Here is a 25,991-nt window from a genome sequence, read left to right on the forward strand (position 1 = left end):
TCAAGTGTGCTGCATTTGTTTAATGCCAGCGCTCAGTAATTGGAAAGCATGTCGAACATGTCGAATTTATTGCCCCGCAAAAAGCACACAGATACAAATTGAAACGGTTACAGATTACGGATGCAGCTACACATGGCCACAAGGTTACATAGACACACGGATACAGATCAATGGGGGAATTCGGAGCATTCCGAGTCAATGGCTTGGAAGAGCCTCAACCAAATGCAATTAATCAAACGCAAGGGGCCAATGTCAATTACATGCAAGGAACCCCCTTTTCGGTCTCCTATTCTCCTATTCCTTCGATTCCTCCCAAAAGCCCTTCGATTCCGTTGCTGTTCGGAAGTATTCGGACCACGTCAGCTGGCCAAATGCGAGTTGTTGGCCAAACGACGATGTCTTGGCCAACACCTTCCTGTAAGCTATAAATTCCGCCGACACATATATACATACATACATCTACCAAGCATAGCCATTACCCACGGCTGTTGTCCTTGTGGGCCAAAAGCGTGTTCGGTTTCTGGGTACTAGCATATGTTTATCACTGCTGCCGAATTCTGCCAACCAAAATTGCATTAAATATTTTGCATAATTCGATAAACTGAAATCTAATCGAATGGCAAGCAGGAACATGAGAATTTCTGGAATACCTACAGGTCCCAATTGGAATAATTGTTCGTCCCTAATGGCTACGTAATTGAAACTATTGACTTAACAGCTCTTGACACTTGAACCTCATCATAACATAGAAAATGGTCATTTGGCCGGTTTTAATGGTGTACTATATTTTTGGTTTTGACAATGAACTTTTAGAATATTATGTTTCTGAACATAAATGAACATAAATCGCTTAATTATGCCAAATAATGGTTTTAATATGTTTGTTTGTTTATATATGTTTAGTTTTACGAAACATGCCATTCAACAGAAAATGAATTATTATTGGTGTGACATAAAAACTAGGTTATCTGGTATATTATTTATCAATATTAACAAATGAATACAGCACGTATAAATATATTAGTTGGCAATTTTATGTTTACGTTTTACCTGTGATGGACTGCTGCACAAATTAAAAACTCCAACATTTATTTAATAAATAGTTCAATAATTGTAGTAAAATTAAATTATTAATTTGTATTTATTATTATTCTAATTTTTTTTTTTATTTATTGATTAATCCAAATTAAATCTTTGAGTATGCAGAGCGCGCTGCCAAACTAAATTACTGATAAGTCATCTTAAGTTTCCAAGGATTGAATATCCTACAGGTTGAAGAATCCTGGATCAAATTGCAAGTTTTTGTGCTCGGATGCAAGCTGAAATTTGGTGGCACCTCTCTGCTGCCGCAACATGTTGCAACAGTCGCGGCAATGTTGCTGCAACACGCAGTCACCCCCGCAGAAAATCCACCACCGACGAAAGTATCCGTCGGATACACGACGAACTCGCTTCGGCTTCCAACTGAGTTTCAGCAAGAAACTGAGTTTCTGTTTCTGGTTTTGCCAGTTACCACTGCGACTCCGGACCGATTGGACGCGTTTTGAGCGTTTGGCCAGCAAGAACGGTATTATTTTCCACTCGGGGCTACGCGTGCGCGTCTCTGCAAAGTCAAAAGCAAAGACAAATGCAAAGGCAAGTGCAAAGCCAAAAGCCAGAGGTAAACGCAAACTCAAAGTAACAACTTCGACGGTCGAAATTACCGGTTTTTCGCCAACACAACAGTCCTCGCTCTCAGTGAATTTTAGCGCGCGGTCTTTTCTTCGCCTGCTGTTTTCCGAAAAGTGCGTTGGCTTTTCCAACAACCACCCCCTTTTCGCCGCCCAGCTTAACGGTCGGGGTTATAGTCGGGTTTAGCATTCGAATTATTCGAATTTCCCGGAATCAAAATAGTTAAATCAGTTTAAACAGTGCTAGAGTGAGGCCAGTCACACAAACTGGCGAGTGCTAATTATAATATATTGTGTTAATAATACAAACACAAGGTTCACGCAGAGGAAACAACACGGATGCGCGATTTTAAATGCAATATTATAAATATTTAACAATGCAGCCGTGCAGCTAAAGCGGATTATTGGCCACCCACGCGTGGAAATTCAGCGGCAGAGCAAACAAAAGCCTGTAAGTTCACACGTTCCAGCCAGGATATGGCAAGGATATGTGCTCGCGCATATACATATGTCCTTGTGGGCGGGATGCGGCTGCATTCTAATGGGAATTGTGCGACGCATGACACCTGATTCATGACGTATGACAGGTGTCGTTCCAACAGGACACTATATGTTCCGCAGGCGGGGCTTTAAATCTCTTAGATAAACTTCGTGTTTAAGGGCTTATGCCATACCGGAAGCGCGTAATTCATGTTTACAAAGGGTTATGATCTCTAAAAAAGTATTTAGTATCTGCATATAAATGGGGGCCTATTTGAAATATTTCTAGAACCTTTCTTTTTATATGATATTTATATGATATGAAGCTTAGAGGTTCTGGCTACCTCTGAAATGTTTCGATTTAAGACGTTCTTAATTAACGGCTTTCAGCTCTAGGGCTTCGGCAATAAAATAGAGCTCCAATTGGGCCTTTAAACCTAAGGCCTCTGTCTTGGCCATCTCCAATTAGCAGTTGGCACAAACAGTTGGCCGATGAAGTCGAAGTCCGACGCTCACACAGTGCAACTGTTAAAGTTCAGAGCCGTCGCAAAAAGATACAAACGCGAAGCTCTAAACAAACATTAAACTGAATACCAAATGAGACAACAAAAGGAGGAAGCACAATAAAAGTCACATTAAAACGTGGGTTAAAAACGCGGAGAGCGAGAGGAGGGAAAGGAGAAGAGTCGGGTCAAAACATAACCGAAATCGGAATCGGGGAATCGTGGAATCAAATGCCTGTACGAGATACAAATGTATCTGTATCTGAGCGTTGCAAGTGCTTTGTTTTCCCTGCATTTCACACTTGTCCATGGGATTTTGCCTTTGCCATTGCTTTTGTATCTTTGTATCTGCGCCCTTTGTCTGGCGCATAAATATTTCAGCAGGCCGGGACAAACTTATCTGCTGGATACATTATTCACTCGACGATTTTGTCGGATTGCCAATTTATTAAGATAGATTTTATTTTCGAGGCCATTAACAGGGCCTTTGTTATATTTCGAGCGGGACCAGATACTATCGCACATTTATGTTTTATGATTTTCTAGTTGGAATGCGGTGTGTTTGGTGCAATTGGAAGAGTCAAGTCAAGTCCATTTCGAGCCTGCCAGTGGCAAGTAGCTGAAAAATTGTTGTAAGACTGGTTTTCTGCTACTGCTCCTCGTTCGACCCCTTTCTCCCTCGCTCTCTCTAGCTCTCTCTCTCTCTGTCTCTCTTTCTCGGCGTGTTACCAACCTTTTCCCATTCTTCATGCGGCTGTTGAAGAGAAAAAAAAATTATTTATTTAGGTTCATTATTATGTGATCCAAGCTTAGTTACAAACAAAAACATCAAACGTCCTTATATTTTATTTTATAAGACGATTAATTTTAAGAGTTAAAGGCTTAAGGTGTTATACCTTAACTTTTACAATAGGCTCTTTTCTTGAAATATTTGTAGAATGAGTTTAATCAATATATATTTTAAATCGAATGATTGCTGTTAAGAAGCATTATTTGCCATAGAGAAAATACTTAAATCAAATTGTATAAAAAGTAGGTAAATAAAATATTTTACCGTGCTTAAAATGAGTTTGTTAGCGCCTGGCTCTCTTGGCGGTTTTGCAGCTGTCTCGGCCAGGTTAGGAGCAATCCACCACCGGCAGGCAGATCCGCTACGGGCCATCATCCTGGCCAGAACGCATCCTCTTCTTCTTCGGTAGCCGCAACCTGTTTTTCATTGGGTTTTTTTTTCGTTTTGTTTTCAGTTCGAAGTGATCAGTTTAGACTTCAGTTGGCCAAGGAGCCAACGAAAAAGGTGATTTTTTCCGGCTTCTGATGCCACATTCACTGCGAATAGCCAACTCGCTCGGCGAACTAACCTCAGTCAATCCATTCGATATCCATGCCGGCATAGGAAAACTCGTTATGGCTCTTGATTAATTAACATTTGAATGTTGTCTCGTGCCAGTTAATGTGGCTGATTTGTGACCGGCTAGAGTCCATCAAATATCAACAGTCTATTGTGGAATTTATTACAGAATCAGAGGGCCAATGGCCAAATGGGATTTGCATGGCAAGGAGTTGGACGAATTCGTGTGCACACCAGAGATTCATTGATGACGTTGATGGTCCACATTTTTCGGTATCTTTTGTGGGTTTATGTTGGGCTCTCTTGGCCACTACTCACTCGGCTATCCATGAGATACTTCTGCGTAGGCTTCGGCCCTCTTGGTCGCACTCAAAACTGGTTTCGGCCACATTCAAAATTGTTATGTTAGAATAAAAGCTTAATTGATGCATATACACACGTACGGTTCAGTTTTATACGGCAGCAGTGGTCTGTAGATACAGCCGAAAATACAGCCAGATTCAGATACATATACAAATACAGATGGAAGCAAATCCAGACGCAGCTGGATAGGTTATGTCATGCGGCGTCTATCGCATGATTGATGGCATTTGGCTGGCTATGTTACTCTGGGCTCCTCCGTCGAAATTAGATATTGATTTGGTTTCGTTGATAATTGTATTTCGGATGCTCAACAGGTGGAAAAGTCCAATAGACGAAATGAATTATGAATGCTGGCTGTGAAAGCATATACCAATTAAATATTTACTTAGCTCCGAAAAGCTATCTATCAACTATCAACGCACTGCCCTGAGAAAATATTTTGTGAAATTGTTTTTCTTTCAATGAAATATGTAAGCTTTAGCGCAAAAAACCAATGTTGATAATAGTTTTCATCCTTTTGAACTCCAAAAGCTAAATGTCTTGAAATATTCCATATTGACTTACGTTTATTTGCAAATCCAAACGAATACGCTTGCCTTTGCTTACTCAAAAGACCAGCAATTGCTTGCAAACATGAAATAAAATGAATTTAATTTATATTTATTAAAATGCCGGCTTTCAGAAGTTGTATGACCAAAACTCATTGAATTTACCATATTTATGCGTCAATTAGAATCAGGAATTTTGTGCTCTGGCTCGATGAAATTACAGCTTGTTTGGCCGTTGGCAAACTAAAATCTCGCATGTTCAAAGCAACCGAGGCGGTGTGGTGGCAACCCTGTCCATGGCTGGATGCCCAAATTGATTGATTGACAGCCCTGCACATCAGGCGCATCACCCAAACGATGTTTTTAGTTTTTGCTAAATTTACTAACACGTCAAGTAGAGCGGGTGGTTTTTGGGTTGCGGTTGGCAAATGCATGAATAATGCGGCAAGAAGGATGCTCTCCCTTGCAGATGGTGAATGGTGATGGAATTCACACCTCGCTGGAATCGGGATCGGCAAACTCGGCAGCGGGCGATTCAGAAGTTCGAGAGTGTGCGAGAGACCTCATTAGTGTTAATTCAATTAGAGGAGCCAAAGTTTGTGGCACTTTGGCTAATGAGGCATGTCCAAGCATCCAGAGCATGCCCAAAAGCCAGGGAGCCCAGAGATGTGTGCCGTTCATTTGCATGCTAGAAATTTGTTTCAATTGCATTAATTAGACTTATCAATTTGGGTGGGCGGATGCACGTATGGAGGCCGCCGGGCAGATCGGGCTGTCAAATTAAGTGAATGACGTTGTGCTTCTCATTAGTAAGAATGAGTCACTTTAAATTGAGACGGCACTCTTTGTCTTCAATTGAAACAATACATGTGGCAAATTAATACGCCGATTGAAGATTATTTATCAAACGTAAATTGATTAGCAAGTTTAATTGCTTGCCACCTGAAAATTACGTTCTCATTATTCTGAGTATAACTATTACAATGCAACATAATTACCTTAAAAGAGCGGATATATTGATTGCATTGCAGCTAAACTTTCGTACATAATCTATTAATTAAAGGTATTTATTCCGCAATTGCTATTTGGGCCACACTGTGAAATGAACAGGCGAGAATTTATTTAATCGGTTTATATGCAATCGATAATTTCGAACAAATATGATAAACGTTCCTGTGTCTTTAAGCCATGTAATGTATTAAATTCATATTCATTGACCCACATACACTTATTTGTGGACTGCCCTTTAGCTATTTAAATAGTAGAGCTATTAAGGTTGTATATAAGCCTATTATTATTTAAAATATTTGAAAGAAATTGTCAGAAATTTGATTTTAAACAAAAGCTTGTGGGCTAATGGTTATTAATTAATATTAAGTGTGGTCAACAGCATTTCTTTGCGAATTCTTGCAAGTTACCCAAACTAAGTTAAATTGAGTTAAATTGAGTTTAAGGTGTTAGGGCGTGATTTATATACGCTATGCACTCCGAAAGTCAAGTGCCATCCGCCCGACAAATGTGTGTAATTGGCCAACAGCAAAAGCCGTCGCCGCATTTCATTTGATTAAAACGACTCATCAATGGACGTCACATGTTTATAATGCAGAAACTGCATCAATTACGCTTCATTAGAGTTCAAAATGAATGCAAAAGCAGCAGGCAGCCGCATCGAGTCCATCGAGTGGAGCTTATAATTCATTGGCTTAATTAAGCTGACCGACTTCCCCGCCGAAGTGCATCCAGTAATAACTTTATCAAATTGCCAGACGACTGAAAGCCAAAGCAGCAGCAAAATCAGTGGAGTTCGGCCCCAAGTTTGCTATACTTCATCGGCAGCTCGATGTCAAGCAAGTTTGCTTATCAAAGTTGGCTCAGTGGGGGGTGTAGCCAGAAAAAAAGGGGTGGCTTGTACACCCTCTATGCCCAGCGTTATCCCCCCTCTAATTTATCACAATTTGCATGTCAGTCACGCTTGTATATATAAATTGCATACAATTTATCAGCCCCCTCTGCTTCTGTTTCCTAGAAAAAGTTCTGGACGACAGCTTCCGACTATATCTTCTTTGTCCGTCAGTTGACCCATATTTGTTAGACTTTTCCGGGAGCGTAACCCAATTATGCGGGCCTTTGTCATTCGTTTGCTCTATCTCCCCGGAATGTATGCTATGAATGGCTGTGTATCGATGTCAATCTTTTCTGCCACTCCTCGAGCATTATCATAATGATTCCAGGCCGAAATGCCACCCTCACTCTGCCAACGAATGCTGAAATGCATATCCTTGATGGCAGCAAAGGTGTCGTTGCTGTGGGGAAATTTTCTACACTCTGTATTGGAGGCCACAACCCACTGCCTTTTGTCTATCCGAGCAAATAGTTTCATATTGCAATTTATTTTGATTATTTTGATTATAGCAGGTCCTTGACTTGTACGCACATCCACACATGTATTGCTATTGCCATTGCTATAGCTCGAGCTGTATATATTTACGAGCGTGCCCGTACAAGGGAATTTGAATAAACTGACAGCGCTGACAACGTGCCAGAAAGTGGAATTAAATTTAAATGAAATTGCCAGCCCTTAGTTGGGAGACAAAACGCCGAGGACAATTCGCCAGCAGGTTCTCCTGCAAAAAGGCGGCAAAAATGGGGAGTGATGCGAGTGGGAGGGAGGCTGTAGCTGTTTGCCATCCCCAAAAACAAATGGAAAGCCGCGACAGGCAAACAAGGAAAGCAAGCAAGCGAAGCAACAAGAACCGGTCGCCATGACGATGCCGCGAAATGGGGGGAATGGGGGGATTCGGGAAGTTTGCACAGTTTTGGGGGACGGGTTCGCTATAGCTAAGCATAAATAAGTTGTTAAGCCATCAGTGAACGTGCCCTACACACGCAGTTGGCCACACTGGCCCCAGTGTGGCTGTACGGCTGTCTTGCTGGATGTGTGTGGATGTATGCGTGTTTGCGGCATCCTATCAATACGGAAGTGGAAGTTCGCACCACATTTTCAATTTAAGCAAATTGAATTTACGCTGTGCATCGCAGATACATATATGTGCCAGAGTTGCCAGCGCTCCTGTTTATCGCCTCCAATGCGATTAGCGTCGAGCTTAACTCGTTGCCAGATAAAACTTTTCATTCAATTTATCGGGACCCCAGTCCGGGATGTTGCGCCCCCTATTTCATATTTGAATCCCGCATTTTATTGCCGGAGTGTGTATCTTCCTCTGTAGCAGTATCAGAATTCCACTCTGCAAAAATATTTCTTCATAATTTAATTTTAGTTTCGTAGTTAGTTTTTGCAAGTATAATGCTATTTATTTTGAGAAAACTACATTGTGTTCGTTTTGTTTTTAGTTTTTTATACAGCACATATATAAATATAATTCGATTAAAACTATGATTGTCAAGATTTTTGCAAGTGTAGCTTTGTGAGTTTGGGGCGAAGATGAACTCTGTTATCCGGCTGGATACACGCGCGTACGTGTCTGTGGCTCGGAGTTAGAAAGTCTGTCAGTTTGCTTTAGTCCTTTATCTTTAGCTGAAATTTATTGCTGCTAACAATTATGAGCAAGGGGTAGAGAATGAATGGATGGATGGAGTGCAATTCGCGCATCAATCCCCGGTCGTAAGTGTCTCAGTGTGATGGTTATCCATTTGATGGCTATCCATAAAGTTGGCTAAGCTGCGGCTTTGGAAACTCTCGCCCGGAGTGAATGGCCAAAACGACTTAATTGGGAAAATGGAGCAACAGCAGCAATAGCTTCATCGTTTCCGGAACTCATTAATATCGTTTCGGAATATGGGATTCCGTATTCAATCTTGTGTCGATTATATTCCATTTCGAATGTTTCTTCTCGAACAATTATGCTGTCCTTTTTTTCAAACAATTTGCCATGTTAAGCACAGTGAATGGATGGAATTGCAAAAGAGTTCATTGCAGGCAAACGCACGAGGTCCTCTTGCCCCAACTGAACTGGCCAATAAAGAAGCCCTAAACAAGCGGCGCCACAGGGACGAGACATGGCCAGACAGAGACGGAGACAGTTGATGGGACAGAGACAGGGAACTCTGCTTGCCAAAGCCACATTTACATGACACAACTCGTTTTGTGGTCGATTTCAATCAGAGCAGCTTCGAGAAATGCCTGACATTTTGTGTTTTCGTCTGACCAGGACTAATGAGCAGCCACAGGACACGAAGTCGAAGCAATTTTCACTCTCTTCCACGACGATGGAGTGATGCAATCAAAGGGCTCCTGATCCTGCTCCTGCTGCTGCTGCTGCATTTTACTCATTTTTAAAGAGCCTGCTGCATCATTCGAGCGACAGAAATTGTGTTTGTTCATCGTATTTGCGGCAAGGTGGTTGCAGGTCCGGGTCCGCAACACCACTCGTCGGTGGTGGATTTCCACTGCACTCTAGCGCCCCCGAGGGTGGTTTTTCCACTCTCTAGTCCTCCTATTTTCACTAGGCAGGATGGCAAGCTGGCAGGATTGCAGGCGGCTGACTCACGTGCCGCCTGACTTTGCTCCGCAGTGTTCATTATATTAAACAAGTTTGCGCCATAAATGCCGCTGCCAGAGGCAAAGCAGCAGACGGCCAAAAGGACTCGGGTTTCGGGATTCGGGACTCGCGACTCAAAGGAAAGCAAGGCCACACAGCGAAAAAAGCATATTGTCGGATGGCTCTATTTTTTTTTGATTTTCCATCACCAATCTATAACTCGTTAGGGTGAGTTCCTCAGAGACAAATATTTCTCTATCTATTAAAAAGTAACTCCCTAAAACTTTACTTATATTGTTAAACTACATCTACCAGATAATTGGATTCTTATTTAGTCACAATAATACTATATTCAAACAAGAAAAGGATTTCTAAAGTTAGGCAGTTTACTTGGATTCTAACCTTTTTTCTGAGTGTAGCCAGCAGGGTGGTTGTTGTCCTTGCCGCTGCTTGCCATAATAAACTCTCGTGCAACATAAACAGAAATCCAAAATGCGACGGCTGGGGCAGCATGACTCATGCAGGTGTGTTCAACGTGCAACGGGGCGTGGCAGTTGCCAGTTGGCAGTTACCACTCGCCAGTCACCTGGTGTGCTTACCTGGCTCACTTGGCTGTCCTGGCTGACTGAAAGGCATATTCCTACTTGGCAATGGGATTTTTATTTCGCTCGGCTTTTGCCGATTTTTCTCCTTATGCCCATTCATGTGTGCTCTCTCCGGGTTGCCCCGTACCCCATCTCGCCTCCATCCGCCCTTTGACGCTTTTCCCTGGGCGGTTCGTCGTAATTTGTCGAGTTTCCTTTGCATACAAAGCCCTGGCTCTGGCTCAAGACCCCATTCCCATCCTTGCTCTCGTACTCGCACCCGTACCCGTACTCGTCCTTATTCTGGTTATCATCATCTCTCCGTAATGGGTTTGCATTTGTCTGGAGCAGAGTCCCGGGCCCGGCAACTCAAACACTTGTAGCCCATCTCGCCAGTCCCCCGGTGTTGGGTGTTATTGTTGTTTTTACCCTGTCTCCGATCCGGGCATTAACTTTTGGTCACGCATTTTGCCAGGATATTGAGGGGCCCAGGGTTATTTATGTGCCGAATGAGAAGACTGAATGCCCATGTCGGCCATAAATGGAATTTAATGTAAATAAATTCTATTGAATTGCCATAAATAATAGTCTGAGCAATAGTGTATAAATTATATCAAGACTTAATGGTTAACCATAACTTTATAATAAGAGATCTCTGCGATGTTTTTATATTTTAATTATGTAATATATATATAATAATGTGGCCTAATTTATTTATTTTTGTAAAACTAATTTGTATTCCACTTATATTTTTAAGAGAAGCAAAAGCTATTTGCCTAGCATAATAGAAAGAAATTGTTGAAACAATTGCCGACAATATACGAAGGGCATTAATGCGTCATTTCCCTCTCTCGCTCTATCGCTCTCAGTCGCTCTCTATGTCCTTCGTCCTGCTAGCAATTGCTTCCTTCCTTCCCGCATTTCTGTCTGTTGTTATTCCTCTTACACTGCACGAAAACTCTGCGTTTATTGCGCTCGTCAAATATTTGCATATCATAAGGAGACGACTCAGCATCTCCTGCTCATCATCATCATCATCATCAGCGTCCTTGTTGTCCTGAAAAGTGGAGAACAGCTGTTGGACACGTTGTCCTTGCTCCTTTATTGCTGTTGTTGTTATTGTTGCTGATTGCATTTCCATTTGTTGTTGCTGCTCTTGCTGTCCTTGTTGTCCTTGTTTTCATGAAAAACTAACGAAACCACCCCACGCATTCAACGTTTTTGGTGGTTGCTCGATCGCCTCGCCAAAATTGGGGAGGATACAACCAAGCACACACAATCAACTGTGTGTGTGCGTGTGTGTCTATGTGAGTGTACTTGTGTGCGTTTCATTCAGGATGCGGCGGCGGCAGGACCAAAAATCAATAAATTCGACACGAGCAAGTCCTTTTTTCGGCAGAATGCCGGCTGTTGTTCTTGTTCCTTGTTGTGGCCGTTGCTTCATAGAATTTTCTATGCATTTGGTTTAAGGGAAGTTCTCGGCTAATGCAACCCCCTGACACATCCTCCCCCCCTCGGTTCCCCTAGCAGGATCTCCCTCCTTTCAGTTTTTGTGTCTGTGGAAAAGGCTTTTGCCAGCCAGCCAGCCAGACCGCCAGCCAGTCCGCCATTCAGCCAGCCTGCCGCAAAAGTTGCATTAAACTCTATTACAAAACGCTAAGGGTGGTGGCCAAAAAAGAGGGAAAGTCAAAAGGTAGGGAGAGTAGAGGAAGAGGAGGAGGAGGAGGAGGACTAAAAGTCCAAATAAAAAGGGGCCTCAAAGCGAGGGTGGCATTCAACGCCTCGACGAACTGCATCAAAGAAGCCCGCGGCGATGGGGACAAACGAATGTTTGACATTTAATCCCTTGCATTCGGACCAGAGAACTGCAGCCCGCCACTGGCACTCTACGTCCACCCGATAAACACTCGGTCTCTAGGCACCCCGTCTTTTTTGACACCCTACTTGCGGCAACAGAAAATATTCGGGTGTTTTACCAACGTTGTGTTTTTGTTACGAGTAAAAAAACCACCCGAGGCCTGCTGCGCAAGAGCCGAATGGGTGAGTGGACGCACAGTCAACGATCGGCCGCAGGTCATTTTTTGTACGCATAAAATTTGTATGGGTGGAAGCGCGACGGGTATAAGAAATGAAGGGTAAAAGGGAATACCCAAGAAAAATTTCGTGCTCATGTCGGGTGCCACCCGTTTCGAATCATTGCCTTACTAATTTTTCACAAGTCGCTAGCTGAATACTCTAATGACAAATATTCTTGCATAAATTCATTTTTGAAATGAATTTCGTGACATTATGTACATAGATTCGGCTATTAGCATTATTACTATTACTATTATTTTTACTATAATTTACATTTAAATAATAAAAACGTTAATAATATATATAATATATAATAATATATAATATAATATATATATATATATATATATATATATATATATATATATATATATATAATTATAATAATTAAATTACATATATATATATATTTATAATATATAATATAATAAAATATAATATAATATATATAATTATAATAAAATATAATAATAAGATGAAGGGCATATTTTACAAAGTATTCGACAAAGTCTAGAGCCACGCCGAAAGAATAGTGTATAAACGTATGGAGTGTAAAACGTATGGAGTTACGCATCTTGTCTGTGACTCGACTATCTACAAGAGTAGATAGACTGATAGAGACTATTACCCGAGTATTTTTAGAAACACCCGAGTATTTTTGGAAACACCCATGTGTTTAACGGTAAACCCACAAGTGTTTTTGTCACTCATCCCTTTTTAGGCATTTGTCTTTTTCTGACTGTTTGTCTTCTCTACCCTCCGTTATGGGTGCCGAGTATGATCGGCACCCGCGACGCAGGACACCGTATTGATTCGGGTGCGCGCACAACGGGGTGTCTTGTCTGCATGTACAGACGTATACTGTGTGTTTGTAAGTACCCGCGATGTGCGTGGCGGGTAGCACCCGCACACAAAATTGTTGGGTGTGAGTCGAGTGGTAAAAAATGCCACCCTTGCAGTTCTCTGATTCGGACCCGCTTTATTTATGTTTCTAAAATATATAAATTTCTCCACTTTTGAGTCCTTTACTCCGCACCCCAACATGGCGTGCTCGCCAGTGCTTTCTCTTTTTATTTTATTTCTCTGTTTTATTTGTCTATGCAAAGCTTGTAAATCCAATGATTCATTCAACGACCCACACCCCATTTGGAAAAAGCAGTGTGACAGAAACACTCCGGAAATTATTCCAATAAATAAGAATGGACTGTGACATTTCTTTCGTGTGGCCAACCGAGGGACCCCGCCCCCAAGTTTCTATATAGCCACCGCCGCCCGGCAGTTTTGCCTCGAGGCGCTAATGAAAAAATAATCAACCGAAGGAGCTAAACAAGGAGCAGCGCAGCTCATTTCGTATGGATTTTGATTGTGTGCTAAAATGTCCTGGCAAGAGTGGGGTCGTGGTAGAGGAAGAGGAAGTCCTGCGAAAGGGGATGATTCATCCGTCCATCATTTGTCAACTGAAAGTCTGTTGGAGATCATCATTTATGCGGCGTCCACTCTCCATGATTAAAATGTAAAATTACTGCAGAATTAATTGATATGCCATAAAAATAGTATCTTTTGAATTCAATTTAAAGCGATTGTGCACGGATATATTTTATTGCTGGCTAAACATTCACAAAGGTAAAGTTAGCAACGAAAAGTTTAGCCATAATACCGGTTGAGATTGTTTATGCTTTTTGTCTAGGACACACAAAAATGTTTATACACAGGAACATTTCTATGGATAAGTTTCTCAACAGTATAAGTACATGTTATTTAAAAAAAGAAAGTTGGTTCCAGCACCAGACAGTTTTACTTTTCGTGATATTCATTAAAAGGAATGTATTTAGGACCCAAAAATATATGATTATTTCTGAAACTTCGTAAAGACATTGTGATAAGCATATTCAGTTCTTAGAGAAGTAATTAAATATTGATACTAAATGGTCAGAAGCTAGCATTTTATTACTCATCAATAAACGAAAACTTGTTGGGCATGTGGCAAGTAAAAACTTTTTGGAACTGTCAATACACCCGAAATTGATGACAAATAATTGGTAATATTTTTTTACGAGTGTGTCTGCCGCATATGTGGCTCCTTCCGCCCCATTTTCCCCAATTGCCCCGCCCTCGCTTTTCCCGGGGGCAGACAGGCATGCAGTATTTATGGTATTGAAACACGCAAAAGTTCAGTTCGAGTCAAATCGAGAACTTCAAGTGGTACACACACACACATATGTATACCCTCTGGTACACAGTTGCATATGTGAGTGCGCCATTTTGCAAAAAGCTTTGCGCCTTCTTGGGGGGAAAAAGAGCTGAAGGGCTGCAAGGCTCACCCTTGGCAAGTGGTGTCCTTAACTCCAACTTCTGGCCAAGTCTCGCATCGAAAATCCCATTCACAAACATACACACACAGAGACAGAGAGCCATGTGGAGCTAATGTATGCGTGTGCCTGTCCATGTGTTTGTGTTGCGTGCCCTGCAGGGGTGATTAACCTTTGATTTCGCCCCTCGTCCACATTTTGCCACTTTTCAACTTCCCTCTTGGCATTCGATGCTATCGGCGACTGATTTAACATATGCCGCAGACCATGGGAAACCAAATCAGAAGGACACAAGAAGGTCTAGGGAATAGACTGTCGCATATCCAGCATCTAGCTATTAAACTTTTGACTAACTACTTCAAAAGACGAAAGAATTATCTAGAAAATAATATAAATTTGGGATTATTTGCAAATTAAGGTATATAATACGTATAAAAAAGCATAATCTATTATATTTCATGTTCTTTTCTATGATGACAACTAACATTAAAACTAACAAGTAATTTATTAACAATCGGAATTTGATATATCTTCGCATGTATTTAGTTACATCTCGTTCCATGCATCGTACCCTTCAACCAATGCCACATACCCTATAACCAACAAGTTCAGGGGGCTTATAGGAATCCTCCGATGGCTTGCACTTTGCTTACCCAGATTTCCACTGATTGGCCATTTTCTTTCGCCTGCTTTTGTCGCTGTGGTCATGGTAACTATTCGAATACCCAGACAATAATGGGGCTGATTGATTTCCGTGTAAGTGGATTTGGCTAACGGATAATGCGATTATTGGCTTTTATCGAGAGTGGTTTCCCATTTGTTGATTTGTGTGTGTGAGCCAACGGCACGCACGAATGCGGTTATCAATAAGCGATTATCTTAGGGTTCTATCTTAAATGATAGCTAAGGTGTGCATAAACACACGCTGTTATCACATACCTGTAGATTCTTAATAGCTACAAGTTTTCTTTAAGTTAACCAGAACTTTCGTTAAATTACTTTTTTCGATTCAAACAATATGAAATTATTAAGCATTTAAACGTTTTCACACAAAACGGCAGAGAGAACTAATATTATCGCTTAAACCCCCCATTTTAAGCTTTCATTTTCGCATTCCACTTGTAATCCTTGAAAAAGTCGCTCTGTCATCATCTAGCTTGCTGATAGTTAGGCAAACAATGTAAAATTGCAATTAATTCATGGCCAAATATTTGTTTTGAATTATTTACTCTCACTCTTTTTTTTTTTTTGCCGATTTTAAGGACAAGGGCTTATTTGCATATCGATTTAATTTCACGCAGAATGGCAGCAAGTATCTATGAGCAGCAGTTTCTATGAGGGATTTTCTCATAATTGCAAATTAATTTGCATTTTAATTAATTTCTGGTCAAGTCCCAGGAGAATCAAATTGATTGCAAACAAGGGAAAAAAGAACGAGAGCCCTGAAAAGCGAACAAAAGCAATTATCAAGGAATATGAAAAGTGGGAGAGATCAAATGGAGGCAGATGCTGCAAAAATCAACAATAGCGCCGAGTACGAAATTTACAATTGAATGCGTTCCAGTGGGCAGAGCCAGTGCAGCTATACCATTTATATGTACATCCTATATACGATATGTATGTGTATATAGGGGGATGCCTAAGCAATTAATGTAATTCGTCTTTGCGCCCATCGCCTTAATGGCATACAAATTACGCATACGCCGCGTGTGCAAATCGCCCAAAAGGGCAGAGCAACTGGAAGGGGAAGTGGAAGCTGGGCCAGATTGCTTTACGCTCCATTTAATTTTCGGTAAATATGCCAATAAAAATTGTGAAACACGATGCGGACCGCCAGATGAATATTTGCTTTTAGGCACCGACAAACGCTCGACATGAGAAAAGGTCCTTTTTGCCCGGCTTTCGTGCGTCTCTTCGCATTTTAAATTGCCACAAAAACACACTGGGCAGCCATCTAACTGCCTTCGGACTAAGCGAATATTTCGTTTAATTAAAGCTGACCCGGTGACCATCAGGTGAAGGTAATTGGCCAGGACTAGGTAGGACCTCCGTGCGGCACATTAGTTGGCAGGAGCTCGTCATGTCCATGTGTCCTTTGCCCGGAGATGTGCCGCATGAAAGTCGATTTTAATGTGAATTTCGTGTCGCACAAAACGAAATAAATTTCAATAAATTTGCCAACGCAAAAGTGGGCGGGAATGTTCTAATAACTTTTAATTAGTTAACCATGTGGAAGTTTTCGCAGGCAAACTAAAAGCAAATTTGCTGTCAGAGCTATTTGGTTTTGCTCTTTGGCTGCTGCGGCAGGTCGACAAGTGAATTATTAACGCCTGACAGGTAAAACCCGACGCCTTGTGCACGTATATATGTATATTCGTAAACCCCCTTGATTTCAACCCGCAGGCAGGAATTTTTTGGCTGCCAGCTTAAGCGTTATAATTAACTGCGACACAAACATTTTTGGCTCCCAGTTTTTGCCTTATTTCCGAGCAGTGGGAATATATTTTTGCGGCTCAGGCTAAACCAATTTGCCAGGACTTAAATTTTAAGCATTATTAATGGTTTTGCGGCGGAGCGGGTGGGCAGATAATGCGGATTCTGGTGGTGGGTGGAAAAATGCCGAGTCTACGGTAGAGTAATCACAGGAAATCTTGAACTGCCGTCGAGCGTGGGTCAACAAAGCATAATTTTAGTGGTTGACTTCGGCCATGTTTATATTCCAATCATCCCCCATTTCAGGTTACGATGCATGTGTATTATGATATCATGGATATTTTCAATTTTATTAGATACATATTGAAAAAAACTGTTCGTTTTCGACTCATTAAACAATTTTCGATTTAAATATAGAACTCTTTCACACTTACATGGCTTGTTTTTTCGAACTGCTCGATTCGTGACATATGCATCAAAATAACCCCATATTTAGTTGGTCTTTTTCTGTCATCTAAATTTTAGTTTGGTGTACTTCACCCAACAAATTCAAAGCCGACGTATTTTGAAAATCGACGGACTCCAGTCAAGTGTGCCAGAGCCAATGAGCTCGTGACATGAGCAAGCGATTAAGGGCTATAAGTAAAAGCATCTGACATTTGCTAGCTGAACTGCACGGCTCTCAGACTCGCCCCAGTTTTTACCCACGGACCCTAAACTAATTGTTTGCTTTCGGCCAGAAGGCCGGGCAAACTTTTTCGATTACAAAATTGTTTCGGTGCGGAATGGCCGGCAAGGCGATACAATTTTTAGAAATTTCCATTATCCTTTCGGCATCACGTCGGCGTATGCAAACATTTGCCATTTGCCAACTTTGGCCAGCCAGTGGGATAAAATGGGGCGCGATGCTGGCGCAAACTATTCAACAGTCGGTCAGCGTTTTTAGTTTCATTTGCAGCGGCTAAAGCAAAGCGAAAGCAATTTACACGCATTTCGGCGCAAAACGAAACGTGCCCCGCCACTAAAATGTTTATGAGCGCGGACTGCGAAATGTGAAATGTGAGCTGGTGTGGTGGAGCGAAGGATTTCGGATTTGGGGGTCAGCAAATGGAAGCCGGAGCTCTAAGCCCGAGCTGATGAAATAGAACAGAGCCATAAACCCGAGAAGTGGAAGTTGGGAGGGCGAGGGCGAGGGCTTTCCCTTTTTTTTTCGTTTCTGGTCAGTACAAGTCGGTCAAGTCGTAAGGCAGGGAACCCCTAACATTCTTTACCCCCCGGGGATCTGAATGGGTTGTCTGTTTGGAGAGTGTTGCAATTGTTTTGCTGCTGCAGCACTTAGCCTTTACGATCCCTTTAGAACTGTTCATCTCACTCGAGGAGAAGTCGCCTACTTAACATGGCCACTTTCGGCCCTCTTTTGCAGATAGCCAAAGCAATTTGAATTAGGTTTTTGATTCCCCGTCGAACGATTTGCCCTGGCAACGATGCTCCGGCAGCTTAGTGAAAAATGCATGCTGAAATCAATGAAGCCAAAAGCCGGAAATATTCATGGAGCACGAATTCCGACTGCATTCGCCATGTCAAAATGCAAAAGTGGGGCTTAGGGGTGCGATTAAATGGGCAAACAATATTTCTGCCCCGGACAATTGAACATCTGAAATTGTTGCATATTTTCCAGCACATTCCGACGAATTTGCATCCGGCTTAAATCGATATAGCTCAGTCTTAGCTTTGTGAAATTACCAAACTTCAGCTGCAGTCTGGCGTTCAATAGAGTCGACAACAATCGCCAATTCAAGTTGGCTCAACTTTGGATGCAACTTCTCCCTCGCCCATTGTAAATTGAAATACTTTACCCGGCTAAAAGTTGCCAGTTTACAAGTTTCTGTTCAGTTTCACTTGGTATCTGCTCATAATATTTTCCATTAATGGCGGAAAACTTAATTTATGTCACGTCCCAGACGTCGTGAAAAATGCGCGTTTTATTTTCTTGTATTTTGTTTTATTTTATGGCACCAGGCGACCTAGTAAAAATATTTTGAAAAGCATTTGGCTGGCTACGTGATGTTCGTCTTAAACTGCAGGATCAACTGGCAGTCACGTGGGCGTCGTTTAAATGGGTTCCAGAGCTCCGAATAGGAATCGCCAGTGGTAGGAGTAATGGTGCAGGGTTAAGGGTCGAGCTATGGTGGGTTAATCAATGCTGTCTATGCTTTATGTGTTCCCTTACAAAATTTCCATTTAATTAATCTTTGCAGGGTCGAAGCTTGTGAACCAGTTCAAGGAAGCTAGTTTAATTGAATTTTAAGAATAAAAAGAATAAATTTCCTTACAATTTGGCAGTAAAAATATTTAACATATTCGAGTATGCATGTTTTGTGTTTAGTCAAATCTATTTAGATATTTCTGTTATTACTCTTTTTTATTATTTACCGCCCATAAACCAAAGCTATTTCAAGGCAAATAAAACAACCATTATTTAACAGGCACTCGGCATAATCATACATTATGGCACTAATTAAATAAGTTTCGAAATACTGTTGGACGACCGGAGGAGCTTATGAAGCATCCGCAGGGATATAAATATTTGCCGGGCTGCGAATGTAAAATTAAATGCGAAATATTTAATGATTTCCAGCGCTTTATGGCCAATGCCCACAAAGGCAGCCGCAGCACTTATTTGTAATGTAAACATAAATAACTCTTACGGCAGAGATCCTTCAAATGTGAGCTATGTGGCCTTGTGTGCGGATTGAATCGAAATTGTAAATGAAAATGAAAATGAAAATTTCCACGCACACTCGCCTCGGTAACTTATAAATACAAATATGCAAAGCCATAATACAGCAAAAGAGTTGAGGAAACATTTTGAATTTTATGGGAAATTAAATTGGCAATGGTCAAGCCGCTCCGATTCTGGCAGGACAAAAAGGCCGAAAGGGTTTTTCGGTTTGAGCCCCAATATAACCAATATTGATGGAATATAAATTCTTTTTTTTCTTTCTGCTTTGGGGCAGCACTCTCATCCCTGCCTTAAATTGTTTGCGTAATCGATTCTCCTCGTTGCCTGTGAAATGCTGTGAACTGCCGGCAGGACGATCGGTCCTTGCTGATAATTGATAAACGGCGTCAGCAGCAGGAGCTACCGACTGCCATGGAAATTCTCCGATTTAATGTGATTTACACTTCAAGCAGCTTCGGTGCCAGGTGTGTGGTCGTGTGTGTTCCGGAGCTTAGGGCAATAAAAATTCCGGCATTCCCTGTCCGGCATCGCTTTCCACTTACCCCTCCGGATTTCATTGGGATTGGGATTCCCCTCGGAATCGTTCGCCCGTGTTCTGGGTACCGAGTTGGCTAAACGAAGAGTTTTCCTCTTGTCGCTTCGCATTAATTGTTGAAGGAGTACATATAACCTTGACACATGTCTGGCCCCGGGCTTTGGGAAAACTTGTACGCTTGGCTACCTCGAAGTTGCTAACTCCTACTCTCGAACCTCCACCACCCTGCGGTTTCCTCGGTGGTAACCACTTTTTTAGGGGGAACATGGAAATGTTCTTATTGCTTTACGCTCCAAGACATTTTCCCACAGTAGTGCTTAATTTAATTTTGCCGCTCCACTCGCTGCTCGTCTTCTCGCTTTTAGTTTTAGTAAAAGTTTCCGGAGGCCGAGTCTTGCTTAATTAGCGCTTTATATACCATAGCATATGGGGACTGCAGGTTCTGCACTTCCAACTTGAATTGCGCCAAGTACAAGGCGCCTCTCCAAATGGAGAGCTTAAATTTGTTAACTTCTTTGGTGCGAAATTTAAAATGATACCCGACTTTCAGTTCTGAATCTTTCGCATTATGTGAGAGGGATAATGTGGGTATTTTATCGAACGCCTCCGCTGCGTGCGGTAATGTGTAATTTTATATTAATTTCCCCTTTTTTCTCTTTCTTCTTTTTTACAGACCTGGGCATCGCATTAACTTGAGGAAATGTAAGTAAATATAATATCATAATTTGTGTGCGAGCAGCCAACGCAGCGAGCATTTCACACGGCCAACTATAAGTAAATATCTGAATAATTTACCGCCATTCTGGGGAATTTGAATTAATTTCTGGTGCCGCACATTCGGCGATGCTTTCTAATGGTGCGACGATCTGTGTATAGCCAGAAACAAAAGACTTAAGCAGCGAACTCACTGATCGCGCTCCATGTTCGGCAGAAGATAATTGCGATCCGAGGCCAAGACTCTCAAATTATAGTTTATGGACACCGTAGTGCGTTTTGCGTTCTTCCAGAGTTTTATGGCATTCGGCACGCAAAGGGTTGTCCGCTTTTCCGATCCCCCTCCGCTCCCTACGACCCTTCCATCTGCTAACGACCGCTCCTATTCATGTACTGACCAAAGTTAATGTGTTTCTTTCCTCCGCACCTCCCTGCTCCCCCATGAAAGTGTAGCAGATCGTCGGCGCTCTCTTAATGTTTCTTTCTGCCTTAAAACATGTTTGTTTTGCCGGTTGGGCCCCGCCTCGGATACCTCCATCTCCTCCAGGCCAGTCGACCGGCCTGGGTCACTGACCACAGACAAATTCGAACAACAGTTAACGCTGCCTATCGACGCCATCGAACCTGGACCCAAACTCCCATCAAGTCGGGCCTCTCCATGCCATACCAGCCATCCCATCCTATAGTCCCCATCCAGTCCACATGTAGCACACGTTTTTCCAGCTCCAAACACCCGAGAAACAGTTTTTGTTTGCCCGATCAGTTAGCGCCGAACATTCCACCATGGCTGAATGAATGAGTCGATTGTGGCCTGAAAATGTGGCGAGTGTGTGTGCTCAGGACTGGGTATCCAGCAAGTTGATGTTTTGGTTTTTCGTTGAGTAAGAGGATGCCGCTCTTGTAGTAGCCAAAATTGTTGTGAAAAATGTAGTATATCTATATTTAATTAATCAAATAAAGCCATATATTGATTGATTGGCACAGGCACCAAACTATGTAAGAAATACAGTTGTAAAATAATTATACTCATTTCTCAGTTTTGTTTTATCTAAGTATATTATGTTGTAAATTTGAGATTTCTCATTTATAATTCAAATAATTAGCTAGCCTGCATTTAATTACAATGAAATAATCAATATATTATTTATTAATCAAATGAAAAGTATACCCGAAAATGCCATAATGTGTATGACATTTATTGCTGCTTTTATTCACCTGCCTTATTTATGACCTTCATAACGCGATCCAATTAACAGCATTCGAGCTCTCTGTGGTCGCTTTTGCCCAATAATTACAGCAGACTTCGCTCGCATTTATTGTTTGGCCTAATCTCTTTGTTTTCCGTCGGAACAATTGATAAATTAAATGTGATTAATTGTTGTGCCAACTGACGGAAGCCAAACGCTCGGCAGAGGGATATCCAGTTAAGTTATCAAAACGGCAGCGGGTGGTAAATGGTAAATGGTAATGGTAAATTGGCAAATGTTAGCCGTCGGGCCGTTGTAATGCATTAAACTGCTCTGGTTCTGTTGGCAAATGTTTTAATTTGCTTTTGTGGCTTAAAACCCACCGACTTCCCTTGTGTGGGGCTGGGTTTTTGCGGTGGCAAATGCGAAAATGTTTGCAATTGCCCGAGCAAAACTGAAATCGAGACTGAATTTGTTTTTTTTTTTCTAGCTTCTGAATGAATGAAATCTCTATCAAACGCTCTGCGGTGAAAGTGGGCTGAATGGTGGGCAGTGGATATTTGCGGAGGGAAATGCGTTTTATATTCCAGCAATTTAGCAGAAATATTCGCAAGTGCTTATCCACAAGGGCCATCAACTGCCGTGCTGCGTTTTAAAGAGGTTTAGACATTTTAAACTTTATGTGCATCAACCAGATCCAGCGACGGATCCTTTTTCCGCTGCTCCTTTGCGGCTTGTACGTGCGAAAAGTCCGGAGTTTTGTACGTGCCCGAAGCTCCGAAAAAGGCAACAAGTCGGACATTAAATAAACAATTTATTCGACCATTTCATGCAATTCTCAACTTGCCAAACTTCTAATCAAAATGGCAAAAAGTATTTTCATTTCATTTGTGGCTTCAATTCGGGCTTTTCGGCCAAACTTTCCTTGGCCGCAAGCGAATCAACAGCAAACCAGTGAAAAGTTGATTAAACTTTTCCCTCAATACAACATATTAATAATGCGAAAATTAACAAAACTTGGTGACCGAAAACTAGTTTTCCCCCGTTTGCAGCGCTTGCATTATATAAGCTGCAGATATTAGCAAGCACTCGGTATTCAATATGGGCGTGAACGTCACGAAACCAGGTTCAAATGGACAGGATTTCGATTTGGATTCCGATTTGGCAGGCAGATAAAATTAGCTGACTCTCCATTCACCGCAGCTGCGAGTGGCCTTCAAGATTGTTTCGGACCAGAACATTTCGATCCAGGCCACGGAAAACACATCGAGTCGATTGGCTGTGAGTTGCCGGGTTCAAGGCATAGCGGCCAAAATGGGTGAATATTTTGTCTGCGCCCAGCCAAAGAGGAGCGAACTCTTTCAATCAATTGCCGCTGCTGTTGCTGTTTTGCAGCTGGGAGAGCAATCAGCATTTGCAGTTTGCGGTTCAGTTCGACTTGGTCGACGAGGAGCCAGCGGAAACGAGTTTGACTGGTTGACACAGTTGGTGGCCAGTTGCCAGCGGGGGCATACCCAGTTGGCCAGGCTAAAAAGTAGTTTATGGGCGCACGGTTTTGCATTCTGCTGATGCTGATGCTGCTGCTGCTGCGACTGCCTCTGCTGCTGCTTCTGCTGGAAAGTCAAAGAAAGGTGATGAAAAATCGCAAAACGAAAGTCAAAGAGAAGAATGCAAATTTTCCCCATCATCGTCACGCTGGCAAATGATGAGTTGCAACGTAGCGACGATGACGCCGAATGTTGCACTCTGACTTTTGCGACAGCAACTTGCCACTTTGGCTGCCAACTTTGTCTCACCTTTCGGATAGTACCGGCTCATTAGGTATTCGCTGCCGCGTTTTTTTGGTCCTGGTCTTTTGTGCCTGGTCACGGACACTGCTGCCCCTGTTGCCTAATTATAGCCACTTTCACCCGGTTAATTGCCCGTCTTGTCATGGCGAGATTCATCAATGCCATCGCTGCTCTATTTCGGCGGCATTTCCGGCGAACGGCGACCTTTCGACCTGATTTGTAATTTCTTCCACCTCGCTGGACATTTTCGGGTCTATTCTGGTCGGTTGCACTTTCTATTTTGCACACAGGAAATAATTTTATAAAGCACAAAAATAAGATAAATATATGAATATTCAAAATATTTGAACAATTCCATAAACGAGGAAATACAAATTGTTGCTGAAGTATTCATTTAACTAAGGAAAACTTGAGAATAATTTATATTTTATAAATTTATGCAAATAGTGCAAATTATTTTAAGAAGAGTGGCAATTTTTGGAAGAGTGCTAAATTATAGAACCCCATTTGAGCCCCACCTAGTTACCATTTTATAGCCGTGCAACATTTCGCTGTGCTCTCATTTCACCTGGAGACGTTACTAATTGGTCAGCAAAGCAGGCCAGGCGAACATTTCACTGGCTCATAACAAATTTAGTTCACTTAAAGTGTTGATTAGACGAAATTATATTCGAGTTTGAGCGGAAAAAGTTGAAGGCCCCACGCTTGAGCAGAGTAATTGCAAAATAAATGCAAGTGCTTGGCGCACGTCCCACACTCTGATTTCGAGCATTCAACATAGTAGATGCCACCGCAGGAAGAGCTCGGGAATTCCGATGAGGAGGAGCAGGAGGAGTAGGAGGAGTCTCGTTTATGCACACATGCCCGTGCACTTGAAACTGCCAAAGGCAGTCAAATACCTGCACCTTTGCGAGGACCTCCCCCTGGATGCAGGATCCTTCGCCTGAAAGCGGCATCCTTGCATGGCTGCCATTAATACAAATGCAGACAGCGGCAGCCATTTTGTCCCGCAGCACTTTGACAGCTCTTCAGCGAGTCCTGCTCCTGGTTTCCCCAATCCTCCTGCTCCACGGACTACTCCTGCCCGCACCCACGCCCACATCTCCCCCTGGTATTGCCTGCAGTTATGTCTGAAGTTGATTCTCGCTGCACAAAAGAGTTACCCCAGTGATGTCGGCAATGTTCGTGCATTAATTAAATGCGATATTCGTATATTGTTCGCCATGTTTGCCGGAGTTATTTTTTGCAATTATCATCATCAACAGGAAGTCCTGAATGAGGCGCTCAGTAAAAGTGATTCACTTCAATTTATTTTTTTTCCGCAACAATCCTATATTTCTTTTGAGAGTTCAGTTACCATTCAAATTGAAATGTATATTCAACATAAATTGAAATCCAAATGTTTTTTGTGGGCAAAATGAATAAAATAATATTTATACAAAAACATAACTTGCTGTCACCTCTAAATTTTTGGTTTTTCTGCAGAGAAATAAAATAAATTGCTTGCCAAATGAAAATAATATCAGTAGGTTAAACGAAAAAACATGAGGGAATATACTGGGTTTATCCATAACTGCTTGCAACAATTGCCACAAACATAGAAGTCAACACTTGCTCATCAGATCACAAACTTTAAAGTTCAATAGGTTGCATAGACCCTGTTTGCCCCGTGTGCTATTAGGGCTAGTAACCAAATTCCGGCTCCTGGCTTTGCCATCGCTCGTCTACTTGGGTTCACGGTGCAGTGCCCCCAAAATCAGCTTAGACAAATGCAGAATTTACTGGAGCGCATAAGGACATTTGCATGAGCCTTTAATTTCGGCCAGCTGGCCAAGCCAAATATTTAAGGGGGCCTGTGCGTTGAGCTGGAAGGGAATAGTTTAGTGCCTTCTGATTCGGATTCGGATTTCGACTCTACTACGGCCGCATGGAAAATCTGCCAATCGAACATCATCATATTTTGCTTTCAATTTCCTCACTGTTTGCTTATGCTGAAGGTATGGGTATGGGCATGGGGATGCAGATGGCGGATGGCAGAAGGGTTGTAAGCTGGCAAAGAGAAGCTGAACATTTTCATATTCATGGGCTTCTCTCGCATGGCAAAGGCAAAATTCGCATACAAATTGTTTATTTCCCACACACCACACCCCACCCCACGCCACCTCGAGCTCCATCTGAATCTGAATCTGCATTTGCATCTGCATCTGGG

The 25,991-nt window shown here is 42.1% G+C and overlaps 1 protein-coding gene across 4 annotated transcripts in view; it reads left to right on the top strand.

Annotated features, from left to right (window-relative positions):
• Positions 1 to 1,457: 1,457 nt before the first annotated feature.
• LOC6733895 (protocadherin-like wing polarity protein stan) overlaps positions 1,458 to 25,991 on the top strand; it is a 48,757-nt gene continuing 24,223 nt past the window's right edge. For 3 of the 4 annotated variants that reach the window (XM_039291314.2, XM_039291316.2, XM_039291315.2), the window contains exons 1-2: positions 1,458 to 2,121; positions 20,765 to 20,793. The gene's annotated coding sequence lies outside the window, so the exon portion shown is untranslated. The remainder of the gene's footprint in view (positions 2,122 to 20,764; positions 20,794 to 25,991) is intronic. The other variant, XM_016167810.3, reaches the window with a different exon arrangement.

This window comes from Drosophila simulans, chromosome 2R (assembly GCF_016746395.2).
Source record: "Drosophila simulans strain w501 chromosome 2R, Prin_Dsim_3.1, whole genome shotgun sequence".
NCBI lineage: Eukaryota > Metazoa > Arthropoda > Insecta > Diptera > Drosophilidae > Drosophila > Drosophila simulans.